The 8,958-nt window shown below is 48.2% G+C and overlaps 1 long non-coding RNA gene and 1 pseudogene across 2 annotated transcripts; both read right to left on the reverse strand.

The window, feature by feature from the left end:
• Positions 1–1,364: 1,364 nt before the first annotated feature.
• LOC119435750 (U2 spliceosomal RNA) lies at positions 1,365–1,568 on the reverse strand (annotated as a pseudogene).
• A 2,401-nt stretch (positions 1,569–3,969) lies between these two features.
• Positions 3,970–8,500, reverse strand: LOC119435748 (uncharacterized). Of its 2 annotated transcripts, XR_005188882.2 has the most exons (4): positions 8,200–8,500; positions 7,332–7,438; positions 4,389–4,470; positions 3,970–4,267 (listed from the first exon to the last, which is right to left on the reverse strand). It is a non-coding gene; the product is annotated as an uncharacterized LOC119435748 (long non-coding RNA). The 2 variants fall into 2 exon arrangements; XR_007464734.1 differs by lacking the exon at positions 8,200–8,500 and having other exon boundaries at positions 3,970–4,470; positions 7,332–7,939.
• Positions 8,501–8,958: the final 458 nt, after the last annotated feature.

An 8,958-nucleotide genomic window follows, 5' to 3' on the forward strand; every position in this document is an offset into this window, starting at 1 on the left:
CCTAGGTACGACAGGGATTTTTCACCCTCTACAGCGCTTTTATCCTTAGGCTTACAACCGCTCTCAGACCGCCCACGCACGGAATCTCTGAAGTTTTTGCATTGCATTATTAACTCCTCTTGCCGTATATCTTCAGATAATTATCTATCTCCTGCAAAACCATCTCGTACTAGAAGTTACCATCACCTAAACATCGCGCCTTATTTTGCCCGTACGGACACTTTTAAATAAAGTTTATTTCCCCGTGTAATTGAATACTGGAATTGTTTGCCTGGTCCTACTCGTTCTCTTCCTTTAAACTTATTCGTAGCAGCCATTGAATAGTTTTGATTTGTATTGTTCGTATTGCCTTTATTGTTTATTATTTGTCATTCCTCCGCTTTTCAAACCCACTCCTGCCATGGCCCGATAGGGCTGCAGTATGTACAAATAAATAAATAAATAATGAGTGACGGTAATACATCGATAGCGCACGAATGGTCGAAGGGTAACGTTTCGTGACGGTCCATAAGAGTAAGCGAGTTACTCGCGATAATACGCATTTGCTACAAGGTATTACAATGTGCAGAACAGCTACGTTTCAAGCCTTGTGTGCAGCAAGAACAAATCTAACAAAACTGAGCACACACACGAGCTGTTACGCAGAAAATGATCAGATAGTGACCGCACCGAGGAACCTTACTGAGTCAGAAACTTGACAAGCCGCTGCTTCAAAATATTTGCCAAATAAAGAACTAAGAGCAAAACATGCTAATCCTGATTCAATTCATGAGCAGAAAGTTTGGATAGCTTGAAATACATATTTACCCCGCTTATAGAGCAAGCACCATATACGCTGCTCGCGCCGTTGGGACGTAGCTTGATCAGCTCCGAAAGCGCTTTCGCATGTTTCTGAAGGTGTGGCCAAAGCTTCGTGTCGTCCACCCAGTCACAGTCTACGATATCTCCCGAAACAGAGGTTTTCTAAGCCGCGCCGGCGTCATACACTTCCATTGTAAACAAGGAGGCAACGGAGGCAGTTGAGGCAAGCAATTGACGCGTCACCACGCGATAAAACATGGCAGCGCCCACGGGATCGCCGCGAAAAGGTAAATCGGGATTTTAGCCGTTGGGCGCTCGCTGCGCCCTCTGTATGACGTCACACCCCGCGCTCCGCAGCTGTGATAACTGGGATAACCGGCAGCTGGGGGTCTGTAGCCATCGCTACTCGACTAGGCTTAACTACAGCTAAACCACAGACAAACTTTTGCAGCGAAAGTGTCTACCTATAGCTCCCGTATGCATGCCCCGCATGCGTTCCCAGGATGAGGGGGGGGGGGGGGTTAGCCTGGCCGGCTTACGTCCGTTTCGCGGCGCGTGGTCGGAATGCGTGGGCCAATCCCGGAGGTAGTGCAAGACCGGGATGACCGGCGGCGGAGGTGAAGCAGACTTCAAGCACTCTACCACCTTCAAGAAATGCGTTTAATATCTTGGGTCCAAATAGAGCCATATAAATTCGGCATTGTCGGAGAAACGCTATATATTTATAACAAATCGCACTTAGTGTAGCAAGTTGGCATTCATGCGCTTTATTAAATTTAAAGCATTTCCTCCCGGCGGCTCTGTCCGTCCCTTCCGTGGCGTCCCACACCCCCAAAGCGCATGCGCGTCCCCTCCCATCTCTCTCCTCACCTACGCTCCCCCTTTCTCTCCTCTAGCAATCCTGTACGGAGCGGCCCCCGCGTGCCAATCCCCCACAGCGGAAGCGCGTCCCCTCCCCTCTCTGTGCTCTCCTACGCTCCCCTTTCTCTCCTCTAGGAATCCGGAGCGGCGCGCACGACAGGTGGTGCGACAGCTGCATACTCCGCTGGGGGCGCTACGGTAGTTCCGCGGTATGAAAATTAAGGAGAGCGCGCACCTCATTTTCTCTCCTGTGCAGCGCCGCGATGAGCGCTCAGGCCGCTGCCGCGAAACCATCTCCCGCTCAAGCTGCATACTCCGCTGGGGGTGCCACGGTAGTTCCGCGGTATGAAAATGACGGAGCGCGCGCGCCTCATTCTCCTGTGCAGCGCCGCGATGAGCGCTCGGGCCGCTGCCGCGAAACCATCTCCCGCTCAAGCTGCATACTCCGCTGGGGGCGCCACGGTAGTTCCGCGGTATGAAAATGAAGGAGCCCGCGCGCCTCATTCTCTCTTCTGTGAAGCGCCGCGATGAGCGCACGGGCCGCTGCCGCGATACCATCTCCCGCTCAAGCTGCATACTCCGCTGGGGGCGCCACGGTAGTTCCGCGGTATGAAAATGACGGAGCGCACGCGCCTCATTCTCTCTCCTGTGCAGCCCCGCGATGAGCGCTCGGGCCGCTGCCGCGAAACCATCTCCCGCTCAAGCTGCATACTCCGCTGGGGGCGCCACGGTAGTTCCGCGGTATGAAAATGAAGGAGCGCGCGCGCCTCATTCTCTTTCCTGTGCAGCCCCGCGATGAGCGCTCGGGCCGCTGCCGCGAAACCATCTCCCGCTCAAGCTGCATACTCCGCTGGGGGCGCCACGGTAGTTCCGCGGTATGAAAATGACGGAGCGCGCGCGCCTTATTCTCTCTCCTGTGCAGCCCCACGATGAGCGTTCGGGCCGCTGCCGCGAAACCATCTCCCGCTCAAGCTGCATACTCCGCTGGGGGCGCCACGGTAGTTCCGCGGTATGAAAATGACGGAGCGCGCGCGCCTTATTCTCTCTCCTGTGCAGCTCCGCGATGAGCATTCGGGCCGCTGCCGCGAAACCATCTCCCGCTTAAGCTGCATACTCCGCTGGGGGCGCCACGGTAGTTCCGCGGTATGAAAATGACGGAACGCGCACGCCTCATTCTCCTGTGCAGCGCCGCGATGAGCGCTCGGGCCGCTACCGCGAAACCATCTCCCGCTCAAGCTGCATACTACGCTGGGGGAAGCACGGTATTTCCGCGGCATGAAAATGAAGGAGTGCGCGCGCCTCATTGTCTCTCCTGTGCAGCGCCGCGATGAGCGCTCGGGCCGCTGCGCGAAACCATCTCCCGCTCAAGCTGCATACTCCGCTGGGGGCGCCAGGGTAAATCCTCCGTATGAAAATGACGGAGCGCGCGCGCCTCATTCTCCCTTCTGTGCAGCGCCGCGATGAGCGCTCGGGCCGCTGCCGCGAAACCATCTCCCGCTCAAGCTGCATACTCCGCTGGGGGCGCCACGGTAGTTCCGCGGTATGAAAATGAAGGAGCGCGCGCGCCTCATTCTCTCTTCTGTGAAGCGCCGCGATGAGTGCTCGGGCCGCTGCCGCGAAATAATCTCCCGCTCAAGCTGCATACTCCGCTGGGGGCGCCACGGTAGTTCCGCGGTATGAAAATGACGGAGCGCGCGCGCCTCATTCTCTCTTCTGTGCAGCGCCGCGATGAGCTCTCGGGCCGCTGCCGCGAAACCATCTCCCGCTCAAGCTGCATACTGCGCTGGGGGCGCCAGGGTACACTCTAAGCCAAAAGAGACTAACGGGGGTATAGGGGTTAGTCCTTTGAGGGACTAACTGTGCTGCCACAACCATTACTCCCTTTAGGGACCAACGGCAAGGGGATGAACTGTTAGTCCCCTAGCAGTTACTCCCTTGGAGATTAACTTTTGGTCCCTCCAGTTACTCCCTGGAGGATGAAATGTTAGTCTCCCCAGTTGCTCCCCAGAGATTAAATGTTAGTCCCACCAGCTGCTCCCCGAGGACTAAATGTTGGTCCTTGCAGTTACTCTCCGAGGACCAACTGCTCATCCTTCCAGTTACTCCCCAGGGGATGAACTGTTTAGTACTCCGTATTGGTGTTACTCCTTATAGGGTTAATTTTTTGTCTCGAACATGCTTTTCAGAGGCCCAAGACATGATCAGAGCTGCTTGGGCTGGGATTTTTTTTTTTATCTCGAACATGTTTTTCAGACACAGAACAAGAGCTGCTTGGGTGCTTGTAACATAAAATATGGAGAAAATATAAATAGAACACTTTATTTTTATTTTTTACAGTAGCAACGTGTGTGACACGCGCACAAGTGGAGTTGGCCACACACCACTGTTAACACCGACCACGTGGCGTATGGTCAAATGTTCTTTGTGCCTTTGGTGCAAAAACAATGTCGAATATCCAGTAAAGGGCAATCTGCATGGAAAGGCCAGATACAAGGTCATCTTCGTCAATCTTGATCGATTCGAGCTGTACATGGAGGGCTCTTGCTTGCAGCAGGCTAGTTCCCTCGTATTTCACCGTAGGCATATGATGTGACGCATCCGGGTGCTGCAAAAATAAATGATAGGGTTGTAAGTGTCAAAGCCAACACATGATTATGAGGCACGCTGTAGATGAGTGGTCCATGCAACAGGTCTATTATCAGCATGCAAGTTACATATAATCTTACGTAAGGGGAAATAAAAGCCTCCATCCTCTCCTTCACAAGGCTTGACAGTCAAGCGCACAATCTGAAGCTGTAGGCTTCAGGTCTGAAACGAAAAGTTTTCACAAATTATGCATGAACACCCTACACCCCGATTGCAAGACCTTATACATGAACACACAGGCACTGAAAGACAATTTACATTGTAATTACAGTGGAACCCCGATTATAAGGCTTTGAGGGGACCACACAAAACCGCTCTATAATCGGGGCATCGTATAATAAAAAAAACTAAGAATATAGGCAGTGACGATGTCTTGCCCAAAAAACAGGTACAGACTGCCTGAATAATCCCACGGCACGAACCTGCACTGCTTGCAAGGAAGGTAGATTAAATTATTCAAAAATTGTGGTATTTATTCGATTGTAACACAAGTGTACTTTTTTCACAATTTTCGTTGCTTGAACCATGACCCTTGTGTTCATTCGAATAACATCAAAATTGACCATTTAAAACAAATCTACTAAATCCCACGATTTCTTGCGTTACGTTGGCAACCTGTAACCTTACGGCTCGATCCAATCCATGGACAGGTCGACCGAAGTGCTAACTTGTTTTTAGTTGGAATCGGCGCTGTTTTCACTGTGCTTGTGACTGGTTATGGTGCTGTAATACCCTATAACCTTTTGTGGTTCGACTCAGTTCATTCGCGGCATTATGGCAACGCAGCACATTCAGTATGACGGTCACTTCGGGAGACGAGCAATTTTGATGGCCGAGGAGCTGGGAAAGAGGCCACACAACAAGAATACAAACATTTCTGATGCTGCTAATTTTTGTAATAGCATAACACTTCAATGTTTGAAACAGTAAGGCGGTGCACAAGGAACCCGAGAGCAGATTCAGAAAGCGTTCGTAAGCAAGAATTTGTAAAAGTGGTGATTGGTCAACCAGGGGGGTCGGTCCACCCATGAAACAGGATGCAGAAACCAGGGTGCTGGCCAGTCAAGAAGTGCTGTTATGAAGGCTTGCACATAGAGAGCTTTGTGAATTTAAGTCGACTCATTTGTGCTAGCCAAAACAGATGTCAAAGGGTACAAGATGCTGTTAGTAGTACCAACATAAACAGAGCTTCCAAGTTGCCTTCCAGAACCAACAGAACAAACTCCAACAAAAACATAGAGAATTAATTATGGCAATGAAAACAGCAAAAGCACAAACACAGGACATTCCACATAGTCAGTGCCACAATAGCTATAAGTCAAGATACATTTACTGGCTATTGCGGACAGCTGCACTTTGTTCCAAAAATTCATCATCCGTGTTGTGAACTTATGAACATCCGTGTTGTGTATTGGTTTCCACTCGACAAAGAGCAGCAGTGTCTGTGGATTGCTAACAGCAATTGGAAAATCTTCTATCTGATCACTTGGCGTGGTAACAAGCATAGGAGTGCCGGTGTACGGGCAACCCAATGCAACCCTGAAAAATTTAAGTGCCAGCCGTTATAGAATATTTGCATGAGCTACCGGCATAGTTCTCATGCATTTCAAGTCCACTATGTCATGCCTATGTCCACTATGTCACACCTATGTTGGTGCTCTCCCAGGCACATGTTGAGGCACCGGCCAGTCTGCCCCATGTAAATCTGACCAAATATACACATGATCAAAGGAATAGACCACACAACCCCTGATGGATGAAAGACAAGTTTTGTGGTATCTTTAACTAAGCAAGCCTCCCTTGCCTGGATGTCTTTCTCAATTCGCTTGTGGATTGCTATGCACATATATAACCAGAAAGAAATAATGTAGACAGGATATGCACGACAGTTCGTAAGTGAACTGTGAAAGGCGAGCAGGCAAGCAAGCGAGGCTTCCTTGGTTAAAGGTACCACTAAATTTGTCCAGTGTTTGTCCGAGGCAGTGTATTGTACTCCTATCACATGTGGCCAAATGCACATAGTACAGAGTGGCCAATGCCTAAGTATGTACTTAAGATATTAACCATATTTGGCTCAAAAGGCCAGTATGCTCATCCGTCTTGGCCGTGCATTCCAGCAATAGGACTTCTGGCCAGATTACACGATCGTCACCTATTTTTCACCTGCAGTGGAAAATTGACACATGAAATCGGTGAGGCACACTGCATAAATAAAAAGACGTGTGCGCCAGCCCCATTAGTAATGGTCTGCCTTCTCTCACAGTGTAAATTTTGTCTTGAAAAGTTACATGAACTGACCGGCAAACTCAAAAGGACGCTACAAGTTTCACCTAGTGGACACGGCTGGTTCTCAGAAAATGCACAAATACAGGGATGGGTATCTGTTGGCATACTGTAGTAATAGTTGGCGCAAGTTAGCTTCGACATTGCTGCCATACTTCAGCTGTCGCAAGGCTACACCTTCACATTTCATTTCAAGAAATTTAAGCTCATCATATGTGTATTTGCCAGTGGCAGTTAATCTGAGGACAAGACAGAAATTATTGTAAATAGCAATGCTAAAGTAACAATGGTAAACAAAGGTAAGCACGCTGCACACTTAGACCTGTGACATATTTGGCACACTACAGTTCGAATTCTAACATGCACAAAAACTGCACATGTGTGTAGCATAAACAGAGAAAAAATACAGAAATAAAAGCTACAGCATAAAGAACAGTTTCAAAACAATAAAACGAAAATAAGGAGAGTAATATACTGTGTGCAAAACAAAAATAAGTGAACTTGTAGCCAAGTGATTGAAGCGAGAAAAACATGCTAAACATCAGGACATGTTAGGTTTAGTTTTATATAGAACACAATAATGTGTGCATAATGTTATGAACACAAATAAGCAGCAAGTTGAATAACATTGCATAACTATTTAGCCTATTTAGTAAGCTGAGTTGAGTAATATGTCGATAAGCTTATACACAAATCATACTGAGATCGTAGTTTCTGGTACACGTACACTTCATACATACCTGACATGACATCCAGATTACACCCTGTCCTGCTGTAGCCATGGCTGCGGGATCCCTGCATTTCCCTGCCATTATGTTGACACTGCTATAGGGTCACGGTCTCACCACTGCAAAATGAGTAGTGTGTTAACTTATAGCATTGATTGGCACAATAAAACTGTCATATTGTGAACACATGTAAGGTGCACATAAAAACATGTCTGGACAAGTGCAGGGTGGCAACGGAGCACAAGGTCGAGTCACTGAAGAATGTCATGATAATAGGGACCCCTTCATCAAAGTAAAATTTTGAACACGCACGCAGCAGCACATACAAGAAATGTTTGTTTACATACTAGAGTTTGCTTTCATGACTTAGTTTAAACAACTTTCCCCTGCCATGTTTAGTTACGTCATAGTTATGGCAACACCCCTTGTTTTGAAAAGAAAGCTGTACTAGTAGCAAACTATGACTGCTTACATTCTCGTTTTCTCCTCAAACTGCTCGTAAACCGAAAACCTGGTAAGCATAGATTATTTACAACGTCGAAGAGTTTATAAGCGAAAAAACGTAATTGCCGTAATAATCGGTGATGAGACAGATCAGTCGTTATTATGCAACTTCAGCAGAAAAGCGGAAGCGCACGTACAGGTGAACACGATTATTTTCGAACGTAATTTTTCTCATCGGAAGAAAACGCTTATCAGGATATTCAGTTTCGCATCAAAGCAATAAATTTGCGTAAATTCTGACAAACAGCGCGCAGCATGCACAAGCACAGGTTTCACTGTTGTCGCAGAAGTTCAATTTCCTACGTTCGCAAGGTACGCTATGCACACGCGAGGAGCACGCACAACACACGTGTACTTAGCAAGCACGACTGCTTACCTTTTCAATGGTACGACGCTCTCCAAGTTGCCGGTGCTGCGTCGACGACATTACTCCCATCATAGATGTCACTGCGTAGTGGACGAGCTGAGGCACGCTAACAATACGCATTATTTTTTTTTCGACGTCCACCCAACTTTCCACGACCAGCACACAAAGGCCACGACATAAAAATTCTTGGTCCACATTTGCCTGGCGCGCCACGCATACGGCGAGTTCGCAGCGAGACACGAGGTATCTTCTGGCACTTTTGTGCACGCTAACTACGTCCCGTTTCATTACAGCAAACACAAAAACACACGATAGAGAAAATATATCGTAAGCAGCGCGGTTGCAGCTCGCACAGACCAACCGCCATCTTGAAAGTTTCCCTACTTTTTTTCCACCAGTACTCTAATCGTCTCTTGCTGATCTCTACGGCTGATCTGTTTATGTTTCCTTCCACTTTAAACCCAAGCGCTTCTGGGAGTTGCACGTTACCTACGGTTCTCGCTGGGTGGATTCCGTCGCATTCCATTAGGATGTGCTGAGTGGTCTCTGGATCTTTACTGCAGCATACACATGTCTCATCTAATTCCGAATATTTGTTCCGATATGTTTTCGTCCTTAGGCAACCGGCTCGAGCCTCAAATAGCAAGGCACTGCCCTTTGTGTTATCGTACAGAGTTTCCCTTCTAATTTCTTTCTTCTCATTCTTGTAAATCTCCATTGTCCTTTTCGTTTCCATTCTTTGCATCCAATTCACGGTCTCTATTTCTC

This window comes from Dermacentor silvarum, unplaced genomic scaffold, assembly GCF_013339745.2.
Source record: "Dermacentor silvarum isolate Dsil-2018 unplaced genomic scaffold, BIME_Dsil_1.4 Seq888, whole genome shotgun sequence".
NCBI lineage: Eukaryota > Metazoa > Arthropoda > Arachnida > Ixodida > Ixodidae > Dermacentor > Dermacentor silvarum.